Source organism: Neopsephotus bourkii, unplaced genomic scaffold (assembly GCF_033783945.1).
Source record: "Neopsephotus bourkii isolate Nb327-2 ecotype Australia unplaced genomic scaffold, CSIRO-AGI_Nbou_v1 NB_1423, whole genome shotgun sequence".
NCBI classification, from domain to species: domain Eukaryota; kingdom Metazoa; phylum Chordata; class Aves; order Psittaciformes; family Psittacidae; genus Neopsephotus; species Neopsephotus bourkii.
The window spans coordinates 2,329,201-2,342,161 of NW_026901900.1; positions in this window are offsets into that span (position 1 = coordinate 2,329,201).

Consider the following 12,961-nt stretch of genomic DNA (forward strand, 5'->3'; position numbering starts at 1 on the left):
ACAGGGCTGTTGTGAAAGCACAGTACTTTTGAGTTGTAAAGAGATCCAAGAAAATGCCCTGAGCCCTGGAATTTAAACTCTTAAAAATAAGGATTAATTTGGTAAAAGGGGAAGCCTACTTTATTTTAGCCTGTGTTGAAGCAATCTTTCAAATTGCAGTGGACTACCAGCTGATCAGATAAGGAGCAAGATTGTCACAGCAACGTGTTTTAAAAGAGTCAATGAAGAGTAATGCATCCAATTGGAACTAGAGAGGGAATGTAATTACCTGGAGCAGAATCTGTCCAGAATATGGGTGAAAAATTCTCTCCCACAAACAAAAAAAAAAAAAAAAAAAAAAAAGAAAAAAAAAAAAAAACATTCCCCCCCCCCCAAGAAAGAAGTCACACATTTTAACAATTTCAAAGCTTCACAAGTTTTGCTTCCCTGCTTTTCCAGGACAACACTTTTAGCAGCACATGATGCAGAAAGAAGGTTACTGCCTTCTGAATCATGATTCATCAGCTCTTGAGACCTGGCTTCAAAGTCTTCCATAAAAGGACTGGGTGCCGTGGGGGTTACCTGATGGTGATGACTGATCCATTCACAATTTAGACATCATGGCAATATAACGTTCTAAGGTAACACTTAGTTTCCCCCATTTATAATTCTGCAGTCTTCCTGAGAGTGTCTTTCTTCACTGTGTTTACCAGACATTACCAGATTAATGCATTGAACAAAACAGAATAGCCTGAGCAAAGGCAGCACTGGGACCGCAGTGGTAGTCCTATCCAAGTACATGGGAAGTGGGTACTTTTGGTTCTGCTTTACCATGAATGTGAAAGTACAGAGATTTGACTTGGGAAAAGAGGATTTATAATTATAAATGAATGTACCAATATTTTAATTATCATACCTTTCTTTTGTATTCAGGCTCCGCTGGAGACAGAAGAAAAGTTGCTGTTTATTTTAATGAGCTTTATACCAGGACTTCTATTCAGCCCTTGAAGGATGTGCAACATTTAGCAGGACTTGCATTTGAAGTATATATTCACTTCTGGTTTATGTCAATATTAAGACAGGAGCAAGTATATTTAGTGATGACAAGTTTAGAAATACTCAGTGTTTTCTGTCCCATTTTCCCCAGCAGCAGAATTATATCCCACTTAACATAGCAATTTGCACTGAAAGGTAGATATAAATATTATTTTTCTTCCTTTCCTTTCTATCCACTTCAGAATAAAGCCTTAATTAACACAATTGGCCAAAAGCATTCACAGGGAAATAGTTAGTTACAGTAGCGGTTCGTTACTTTTGGTACTCAGTTTGGTTAGAAGAACAAAATGTACAGCACACAAAGGAAAAACTGTTCTGTAACTTTGTTATATCATTTTCTCTTTAGCTTTCTTTGTAGATACGGCCTTGTTCTGCCATGTTTTTCCTCTGGCCCTGGAAGCAGTTCTGTAGTGACTATCAGGAGAGAGGTCTTAATAGGGATAGTTAAAGCCTACACCAAGGGATATACATATTCCTTGCCTTTTAAAGCTAGCCAAAAAGCAGGGTATTTATTTTTTTCCCCATTTCCCCCTCTCCACCATAAAGAATGCATTGTGGGGTTTTTTAGCTGATAAAAATTTGCTATACTTCTGTCTTAACAAGTCCATAAATGGCAAACCCCTCTAACAGTCATTTCATTTAAGTGTTTACCACTCAACCAGCTGTATATTGTAGTTGGAAAGTAATATTTTAGTGAAACTTTGCATCCCTTAAATAACCAATGTAAAAACAGGAAGATGTTGACAAGTGTGCTGATTTTGGATGAGTTTTCAAACTATCTCCAAATAAGTTGCTACATCTGCCACAGGCCATGGCTCACAGTCTGGTTTCGAAAAGTTCTGACATTTTTTGATGTTGTATGGGTGCTGTGAGAATCAATGGCAGAGCTGTGCAGTGTTAATGCCCCACTCTGCCTCCTTTCACTCCCTCTCACCATACTCTTTCCAGCTTGCTTGGCTCATTTTAGCCCATCTTTCAGGGTGGTTTATCATCTAGCAGGTCCTACAGCCTATTTGTCCCTTTCTGCTGTCACTTTCAGAAGTACTCTGTGCCAGATCCTTTGTTGTTCTTTAACTGCCTGAGGGTGTGAATAAAGTATTTGTATAATAGATTTATTTTATGAATCCTTTCATTTTACTACTTCTTATACTATGCAGTTCTGCTGAACTTCAAATTGAAGATTTCATAATATCCTAGTCCCATGAGATGTCTGTGTTGTTATGCTCAATTTTAATCAATAAAAATACACATTTGGAATGAAAAGGCTGCCCTCTCCAAACCTTTCTTACAAATTCAGACTTACTTCAGTGTCCCAATCTTTTTAAGTACCTCTGCACTATACAGTCTTCTATTCCAACCTCAAGCAGCATAAAATTCATTCTAATTTGAGCTCTGGACAGGATTTTAACATTCAGAAGAGGCTGAGTGAAGAGGAGCCCTGTGAATCACTACGAAAGATAGTGATGGAATGGAAGCTGTTGCCCTGGTGTTGCATTTCGTTGTGTGAAGGTGATAGTCCTCTTGCCCTGGTGCTGTGTTTCATGTGCTAAGGTGATACTCCACTGGCTACACTATCTGTGTAGACTGTTTCTGTGTGCCATGAGGCATTTGCAAATTTAGTTCAAGTGAAAGAAGACTCAGGGCTATAATTTTAATGATGTAACTTGAAATAAAAAATCTATTTTTAAGTGGTGTTGCCAGTTGTTAGGTTTGCTCACTGCTTTTCATAACTCTTGTTCTTGACATTTTTGTTTTCCTTCCATTCTTCCTTTTCCTTAAAAAATGGACAAATTGTGGTAGTTTCAGATTTCAAAGAATTGCAGTAATGGATTTTATGCTGTCTTTCTCTAATTAGTAGAACTGCATCTAAGCTTTATTATATATCATTCTTTTATTTTATAAAACAGCAACTTTCCCCCTCCCCCTTCTTCTTTAACTTTTATCTTGCCTACATTTTTGTTTTAACACAGCAGTTTAAAGATTGCAAGTTAGTTCTGGGGTGGGGATGTGTGATGTAATCAACCTCAAGATAGTCTTTACACTTCCTTTCATCCACTACAATACTGAAATTTGTGCTCTGAGACCAGCATTTACTCTTATTTCTTTATGCTCCTTCAATTATATGAAAAGGAAGGTGTGTAGCCTTTAGGCTTTTTTTTTTTTTTTTTCCCCTGGAAACACTTACATTAGCACCATGTTATTTAAGGATTTTGGTACATGACAGTGGGTTCAGAGAAAGAGCAGTGCTTTGGAGATAACAGTCATTTTATAGCCAGTTTTTGCAAATAGCTTTATATCATTTAAGTGGGGTTCTTCTTTAGGTGGATTATTTCTTTTTCTTTCTTTTTTCCTGTCTTTGGGCATTCAATAATGGAGGAGAAGCCCTCAGGAGGGAATCCTTCCTTTTATAGAAGAAGTTCTGAGGTGTTTCAGGCTTTCCCAGGTTGGCCTGTGTCCTGCTTTCCCTGTGTCTGCCCTGTTTCAGGCATAACATCATATTTTAATTCCCAGGAACGTTCTGCACATGGCTTAGGCTCTTTGTGAAGGCTGCATGTGTGGCGATTACAGTATACAGGCACATGGATTTCAGAAAGTGAGCAGAGCTGCCCACATTATTTAATGTACAGAGAACACTGAGTGTCATCAGTTCACTGGGCCGGTAATACTCAGCATTTTCCATACTCAGGATTTCTGCTCATCTAGCCAGAGTGTGATTAGATGGCTCTCTCTGATAGCAGTGGAGAGAGGACAGTCAATCATGACTCCCTGCCACATGCATACATTTATGACACCCGTGTTGAAAAGCTGTGTGTGTACTTGGCCAAGTTACACTCTGGATATGTATTTTTTAAAAGCCCTCTGATAAGTTACCTATTCATAACAGAGTCATGAACCATTCTGTCATATGGGTGCTTGTCAGCTTGCTACAGCTCATTTCAGGTTTATTAGCATTATTTCCAAGGCAGCTTGGCCCATAATCAGGAATGCTAAACACTGCTAATAAATCTCACCCCCATTTTCTTTCATATTATATCGATGGCAAGAAGCTTGCCACTGAACCTATGTAGAAACTGTTCTTATAGCTAAAAAAACATACTATATGTCCAGTGTCCTGTGATTTGGTACCAGTATCACGTAACACAGATTCCATGTAGTCACATGAAAGTTGTAAAATGGGAAGGTCAACCTCAATTCTGCCCTCCTATATATACAATCTCATAATATACATATACAATCTCATAATACATAAACAAATTTTAGAAACATTTTAGACAAATTTAGAGACAAAATTCAGAGCAGCCCTGTGGAGAAGGACTTGGGGGTGCTGATCGATGAGAAAATGAACATGAGACGGCTTCAGTGTGCGCTTGCAGCCCAGAAAGCCAACTGTATCCTGGGCTACATCAGAAGGAGCATGACCAGCAGGTTGAAGGAGGTGATCCTGCCCCTTTATTCTGCTCTTGTGAGGCCTCACTTGGAGTATTGTGTGCAGTTCTGGTGTCCTCAACATAAAAAGGACATGGAACTGTTGGAACAAGTCCAGAGGAGGGCCACAAGAATGATAAGGGGAGTGGAGCACCTCCCATATGAAGACAGGCTGAGAAAGTTGGGGCTGTTCAGCCTGGAGAAGAGAAGGCTGCGTGGACACCTCATAGCAGCCTTCCAGTATCTGAGGGGGGCCTATAGGGATGCTGGGGAGGGACTCTTCATTAGGAACTGTAGTGATAGGACAAGGGGTAATGGGTTAAAACTTAAACAGGGGAAGTTTAGATTGGATATAAGGAGGAAATTCTTTCCTGTTAGGGTGGTGAGGCACTGGAATGGGTTGCCCAGGGAGGTTGTGAATGCTCCATCCCTGGCAGTGTTCAAGGCTAGGCTGGACGAGGCCTTGGTTGATATGGTTTAGAGCGAGGTGTCCCTGCCCATGGCAGGGGGGTTGGAACTTGACGATCTAAAGGTCCTTTCCAACCCTAACTATTCTATGATTCTATGAAATTATAAATTTCACCAAAGAATGCTGTTAAATGCATGTCCAAAGTGAAATGAAACTAATTGCTTATCTGCTTACTGACATACTTCATAAGCACATACAAGGAGGCAAATAAATAAGGAGTTTTTGCGACATCAGATTCATAACGATTTGTCCACATTTCTAATAGGTTTCAGTGGCAGAAGTAAAAATGTTTGGGGAAATGCACCATATCTGCCATGTAAACATACAGCTAGGATTGCTCTGGGAATCCTATTTTTGAATTTCCATGCTTCTTTGCAATGAAATGTTTGACCTTCATGATGTATTAACATACCGATTTTTTTTTTAAATTTAATATACCGATGAAATTGGGGCAGAGAACACAGATGACTGCCTCTGGGCCCTCAGGCTCCTGATTATCTCAGGATAACTGTGCCTTCCTGGGGTTGCTCAACTGCTGCATTAACAGTCTTTACTGTGAAGAAAGCAGCATTAGATAAACATCATTCAGAAGGGTATCTCTAATTGTTTGAGCTTACAGAAATAATTTGCCCCAAGCATCAGCAGTAGATAGGTGCGGGTTTTCAGATCATCAAGAAATATCTTTGGTGAGTATCAACTCAGTGCTGTGTCATCCTCTTGTTTTAATTGTCACTGAGTGTATCACTCATCCTGATGTATTTACAAATCTTGATTAAGTTACAATAGTTAAATGTCCATACATTTGTAGCAGTTTTATAGGCTAGGGGGGTTCCCTGCCTATTTCTGGGCCTGAATATCTCATGTGGAGACAGTAAAGGACATTTATGCCTGGGTGTTGGCTAGTGCCAGCAACAGCTACCTGTAGCTGAGGTGGGGACTAGAAAGATGTCACTCAGCAGAGACATCCCAGTAGGTATCTTCACTCCCCAGTTAAGCAGCCTTTTGAACCAAGCCGCCGTCGTCCTGCTTGAAGTCACAACCAGATAAAGGGAGTGAGGAGCTTCTAAGCCTCACAGGGCTACCAAACAGATTCAGAACTGGCCATTAGTTCCACGGGAGCTGGAGACCTTGTGGTTGTTCTTTCTGTGTGCTGTTGGTAAGGGGTGTTTTGAAGATGACCCTCTTTGCCTCTCAGATTCACATCTTCAGTGTGTGCTTGCTCCTTTTTGCACATCCACCATTTTGTCCTCCTGCATATGTCACCTAAATGTCCTGTAATTTGCCTCCTGCTCAAGTGCAGAGGCTCTGCACCCTGTGTCACTACACCTGGAGATCACAGCTCATGTAACTGCCAGCACAGGAAATGGATATATACCTTATAAGAAGCTTGGCAAAGCAAAAGTGTTGGGGTGCTTGGAAACTCCAGCTGGAAGGTCTGTACCACATAAGTGAGGTCACTATTCCAGCAAATGACATCTATTTCTGCTGTACGAAACTAGGAAAAGATTGGTTTCTTGGGACCTTTCTGTACTTACAGATTATTTGCATCCAAATGAAATAGAAGGTGCTGATATTATGCTGGCAATATCAGATGTTCTTGTTTCATTTACTGAAAGACAAGTTCTGTTTTATTCCCCCATGAATAACAAGCTGGCCCGATGGCAGTTCCTGGATGTTGGCATCTCTTTGAATACAGTAAAAATCAAAGTCATTCTATGAGGGAAAGAAAACATATAGTTTGATTTCTGATTATTTTTTTCTTTTTGGGTAGTTTTATGTTAACCTGTCCTCAAAAATACTTTATTACTAACATTCTGAATATTATTATAATATCTATAGCGCTGAGTTGCCATCAGAATCTATGTTTTATACACTGCTTTTATTCAGATCGTCTCTCTTGCTCTGTCTCCAGGAAATTTAAACTAACATAGCTGCTTTTCTTTTCTTTGTTTATATGTGACTCAAAGTATTATACCTTATGTCAAAGTATCCATCACTCTCTGCATGTATGTATCAAAGCACATACATGTATACTAATATGTGCTATTTATTTATACAGAGCACAGTGTTTTAACAGCAATACATACACATCCCTATAGCATATATAATTACTATATAGGACTATGTAATAATAATGACTATTTTGTATAAATGTATGTGATGACAAAGGTCACAAGAGGATTGTAAACATGCTAGCTATTACTAGTGGTACTCACAGAGGAGAAATTAACCAAAATAACTGTATGCCTGAAAAAGTAGCTGTCCTGGAATTGTCGTTATAATTAAAATTCATACCTTACTTTAATCCAGAGAAATGAGCTACAGAAAACCCATTGTTATTACCAGTAGATTCCCCACAAGTTGAGAGATGCATGTTGTGAGCATTTATCTGTAGGCAGAAGCTACTGTACTTTTTACAAAGACAACATGTTGCCACAGAAAGGCATTAATGCATCTGCTCTGATATTGTGGTTTGTGAACACTGATGGCTTCTGAAGCCTCCTCTTCCCAGAGCCAACACTCACAAATCTGCTGTAGGAAGAGATAAATAGTTAGACTTCAATCCCAGCCTTCTTCCACTCCTCTGAAAGTCTCATTCAGAAGCACTCAGCTTTACAGGCATTTTATCCTGAGGCTTTCATCACTGAAAGGAAGCGGGGACTTGACTTCCCTGTTCCCACAGCCGGCTCCCCAGGTTGCGCACAGATCTGCTGCCACAGTAGACTGTAGTTGTGTTTCAGCAGCAAACACGAAATAGGCCATAGCTACAACAAACAGAGAAAGAGGAATAATAATAACCTCATCTGTTCTCAAGCTAAGATAGATCCATGAAGTGTTACTGGTATTTTGGTTGCAAGATGCTGATATGTGAACTTCTTTAAATGATACAAACTAATCCATTGTAATTATACTGATTGAAATTAGAAAGATGGCAGACCAAGCACTTTTGCATCATAACTATTGGCTGGAAGGCTTTAAGGTCTGAACATAATTTGTTCATTCTTTAAAAAATGTTTCTGTCAGTGCAAAGTTTAGCAGTTTAACACTGAGTTCTATGCAACATATATTCCTCCTTTTAAAAAAGCCAGGGGTCTGATCTCATACATACAACCAAGCTAAAACTTTCAGAGCTCTGAGTGCACAAGGAATGCATAATTGGAGTTTAAGTGACTCAAGTCTTCAGCTCACAGCTGCCGTGAATATCCCTTAACAACATCTATTCCTAAGGCTTCCTCCCAACTCAAAGGGAGAGGAAAAGATATTAATTAAGGGTGCTACGCCAGTTCATACCAGCCAGAGATCCAACCTAATAGTTACAGTCCACAATAGAAAGAAGAGTCTTGATGGAGATCTCCAGGATACATATGCTAATTATCCCAAAAGATAATTACTGGGTGCAGTGGTAGGAGATGATGAGTACTCCTTACTCACACTGGAACCTGTGGGCCAAGTGCAAAATGGTGCCAGCTCTTTTCCTACTGGCTGATAAGGTATTAACATGAGAATCAAAGATACTCAGTAATGCAAAGGAAAAAGCCCTGTATCAAACCTACATATATATTAAGCAGCAGCTTTTTTGAGCAGAGCAAGAATCTTCAGATTTATAATGATAGCCAAAAGGGGTGCAAGAAACGGGCTGTTGGATTTCAGGTACTGAAAGATTTATCTCTTTCTTTTGCCCAGTCACAGTGATCTAATATTTCTTCCAGGTTTCTCCAGTCCACATGTTCTGTATTGTGCCCACAAGGTTTGCCCTGTGATCAGTCCAAGTTATCCATCTGTTGAAAGGATTCCTCTGGACCAGAAGACAACCTGGCAGTTCTCTTGCCCAAGTGCAACAACAGCTTTCCTGAATGCCCTCAGTACATTTGTGAGATAGGATGCTACAACAGGGTCTGGGGTTATGAGTTTAGATTGAAGTTTACTCTGTCATCTAATACAATATTTCTGAAAGGATTTAAGAGCACAAGCATGTAAGAATGCCCTATGCGGTCACACCAGCGATCTTTCTGGGCCTGTATTCTGCCTTTGACACAGACGGGAGACATTGCACAGGCAGAAGGGCGGGTGAGCCTTAACACTCTGTGGTCCATTCCTTGCATATACTCCCAGCATCCAGAACCATTGTACTGGGGGTGTTGGAGGGTACCTGGTGCTTTTGATACTCATTTGTGGACTTCTGACCTGTGTATGTGTTGGAAGTTGTTCAACTGTAGTACAGTTGAAATCTGACTATATGTCTGAAAATACTTGAAAGCTTAGAGTAAGGTTTGCCACTGATGCTATGTATCAAATAGTTGCAGTTTTATCATCATGAAGACAAGTTATACGGAAGAAAAGAAACCTATTTCTATTTCTCTCTCTTGCTTTTTGGATTATATATTTTCCCTTTAAAACCATTGGTTCCATCTCTTATTTGTAGCACTTTGTCTTATTACTGTTGCTTTTTGAGTCCTGCAAGATTCCCAGTCTACCTCTTTGTACACATTTCCTTCTTTTTCAGTTTCTGAATGTCTTTTGCATATTGGATTTTCACTATCTCTTTTCTGTTCTTTTCTGGATCTTGTACTCAAGTTTCCTTTCATACTGCTCATCCATCTTCTAATGTAAACAGCTTAGTGTCATCTACCTCATTGTGTTATACTGCATTTATTTCACAAAGATTTCTCAAAGTAGCTCTCAGAAAAAAAAACATCTGTGACCCTTTGTGTTTAAACTGGGTGTCATATGTGGCTTTTCATGTGGTTTTCTCAACTGAAAGGTGTGGGAAAGTGTTCACAAACAAGTAGTGCTGGCTTCTAATACATGGGAGAGTTGAGATAGGTGCCTCCATTTTTGTTACTGTTGACAGCAGAAGCACCGTGTAAGATACAGAGTTATAGGGAAGGTCAAAGCCAAAATTTAGAGGCAATATAGATCCCCATCTGGCACTGTAATCTCTTTTGGATCTTTAAATGTTAGTAATTCTTAGTGGCCAAGTGAGGAGGCACCAGATCAGGTGCCTGCAGCAGTACCAGGATTTAGTGCCACACACCCATCCCTCACTTGCAGACAAGTTGTGCTCACTGTGTGATCAGGCTGCTGAGAGATCACATCAGGACCTCTCCAGGAAGGACCAAGGCAGTGTGTGGGATGTGTGTCTGGAGACATTGCTGTGAGGGCCTCAATGCCATGGAGGTCTATAGGGTTGCCTTCCTCAGTGCCCAGGAAAGCACAAGGCACAGCAGAGGGTTTCCCAGGCTGGGCCCCCAAGGCCAGGCACAAGGGCACGAGCCAGCTGGGGTAGCCCAACCAGATCAAAGCCAGCAGCTACAGAGTGTGCTGTGCAACAGCATTTCCTTATGCCTGGCTTTATGGTCATGCTGTTCCGCTACTGAGATGTAGTCAGTAGTTTTAAAGCTGCTTTAAGCTGGCTGTTTGTGATTGTGAGGAGTGGTGACACAGAGCTCTAGCTTCAGTTGCTGTCAGGTTTGCCACTAAGAGGAGTCTGGCAATCTGTACAAGTTAACAGTTCTTTATAACGAATGTCCATGTAAATCAGAACTTTAATTTAATAACTGATCTGCAGAAAATGTGTCTCCTTCTCTACCATGCACATTTAAAGAGTTCTGTCAATAAATTAAAAATCACCCCCCAAATACTTTTCGTTCCCAGGGATCACACAGCACCTCCAAAGTCTGTCTTACTGTCACACTCCCAATCTGTTTTGCACTGCTGTTGAACCGAGCTCACACCTACCAGCAGTTCTTCCAGAGTGCTACAAGTCAACTATAGGTCCTCCTAGGCCTGGTGCCTGTTCTGTTTTTCTTGAAACAGACAGGGATCTGTTAGATCCTCCAGGGATCTAAGCAGATTTGTCATTAAGAATTAGATGTAGTATAAAGTGGTATCAGTGCAACTGCAGTAAATGTTAAAAACAAATGCATGTGTATTGTAAGAGCAGTGAAGCCCTCAGTTATACACAGTAGGACATTGTGATTCATTCAAAGCTTCATTTAATTTTGAACATTTTTTCCAACTTTGTACAGTTCTAACAACCTTCCCAATATGTCCTTCAACCCTAGACTCTGCAAGCAGCTACATTCTGCAGATGCACCTTTAGGGAATCCTTGTGTAAGTTAGATATTATTGAAAGGTGAGGCTACACCTTGGGCACTATTTTTCCCTAGCTGTGCTATGTGGGGGAAATATGCAGATGCTCTCAACTTTTCAGTATCTCCTCCAGTGCAGAGAGAAGCTGGGCCCATGTCCTTACTTCCTTCCTAGTGAAGGAGCAGACCCACCGCTTCATGCAGTAAAAAGCATACTCCCTGTACAAGACCTTCCTTTAATTTTTTACTAGGGTATCATGGGAAGGTCAGATGAAATCTGGCCCTAGAGCATTTAATCTGACTCATATTTTTGTACAGCTTCTTTCATGTAAACAGTATAGTAAAGCACTTTGCAGAACAAAGGAGTATTTGAGAAGCCTGCTAAAGGTGTTGGGTTCGTTAGAGTCACCTAAGGCCAAATTCTGACCTTCAGGACACACCTTTCATTAGGAGTTACATCATGCATCCAGGGAATGGAATTATCCTTTAATGCAGTTGTATCAAAGAGATTCCACTTGTCAGTTTTCTCATTTCTTTCCACAATTAGGAATGCTAGCAAAAGCCCTAGAACAAGTTCATTTTTCCTTTGATTTATTCCATGTCTCAGGCTTGTTGCTTAATTTAAAAATAAATCTGTATGACCATAGGAGAGCCCTGTTTCTGCTGGCAACTTGCAAATGGCTAGCTTTCCCCTCCTGCTTTTGCTCTGCTGTAGAAACCAGCCCTTCTAACTATTTCTTGGCCTCTGCAGAGCAAGAAGGAAGACATTGTTCCAGGAGGGGACCCACATATTGGTGTTCATGGTGCAAGGTCCGTCTCTCTCAGTCAGCTGGACCTTCCTTATGAAGACGCAGATGGAGAGTGGAACGGCTTTGTTGTGTTACACAAGTGATATGGGACACTGGGGAGGCAGATGGTATCAGCAGGACAAAAAGAAATGGGCACATTTGCAGATATGAAGTCAATAAATGTGCTAACAACACAAGGCAGCAATGCAGCATCTAACGTTCCTTAAACAGCAATTCTGCTTATTGGGAAATGGAGAAGAATGGACTACAGGAAGTGTCTAGACTCACATGCACAACACCTTATGCTGCCAGCAATGAAGACAGAGTACTGGATGAGTTAGATCATTAGTTTGACTTAGTGGGACATTACTGCTGCTCTTAATTAGGACCTGATATTTGAAATTATTATTGCTTTTCAGTGAAATTTCCATAGCACTTGGTTTGTAGTATCAATCATGAATTAAATGAAATAAGCAGAAGTCATGTTTGTCCTAGTTTTTACTGCCACAAGATAGAAACACATAGGATGTGTTTCTGTCTTGTAGGTGTTCTTCTTTACCGTCCACTTAACAGTACATCATGTAACTATTAGTGTCTCAGTCTGCGTCAAAAAGCCACTGCCTAAAGGGAAAGAGGAAGAGAGAGTGAGAGAGCTGGAAGTAGATAAAGTACCAGATGTGGGATCATTCTTTTAAAATCCAAAAATTCTGTTCCAAGTGTTTAGAAATCTAGGTTTTATTCCACATAGAAGGGTGATCAAGTCTGACACAGTGAGGTTTTTCAGACTCATATCTGTTATCAGTCTGATTTACTTCACTTAATCCCATTGGAAATTGTATCTGACCCAATTTTTTCAGGAGTGACTCCTATGGCAAGAACAAATAATAGGGGTGACCCTGTGCATCCCTGCCATATCTCTTTCTCTGTAATGTGGATTATTCTAGTTTCAATCCACATTCGTCTGTGAAGAGACAAAGTCAAAGATCAGTTCAAAGCAGCTGATACATTCCTGCAAATTCACATTTGGCAGTGCTGTAAGTGGGTAAATATTGCCAACATGTATTGATTGCTTCTTCTGCTTCAGCCAACAGACCCAAAGTTCTCTGCCAAGTATTAATTCTTTTTGCAAATGACATCTCATATTGCCTGAT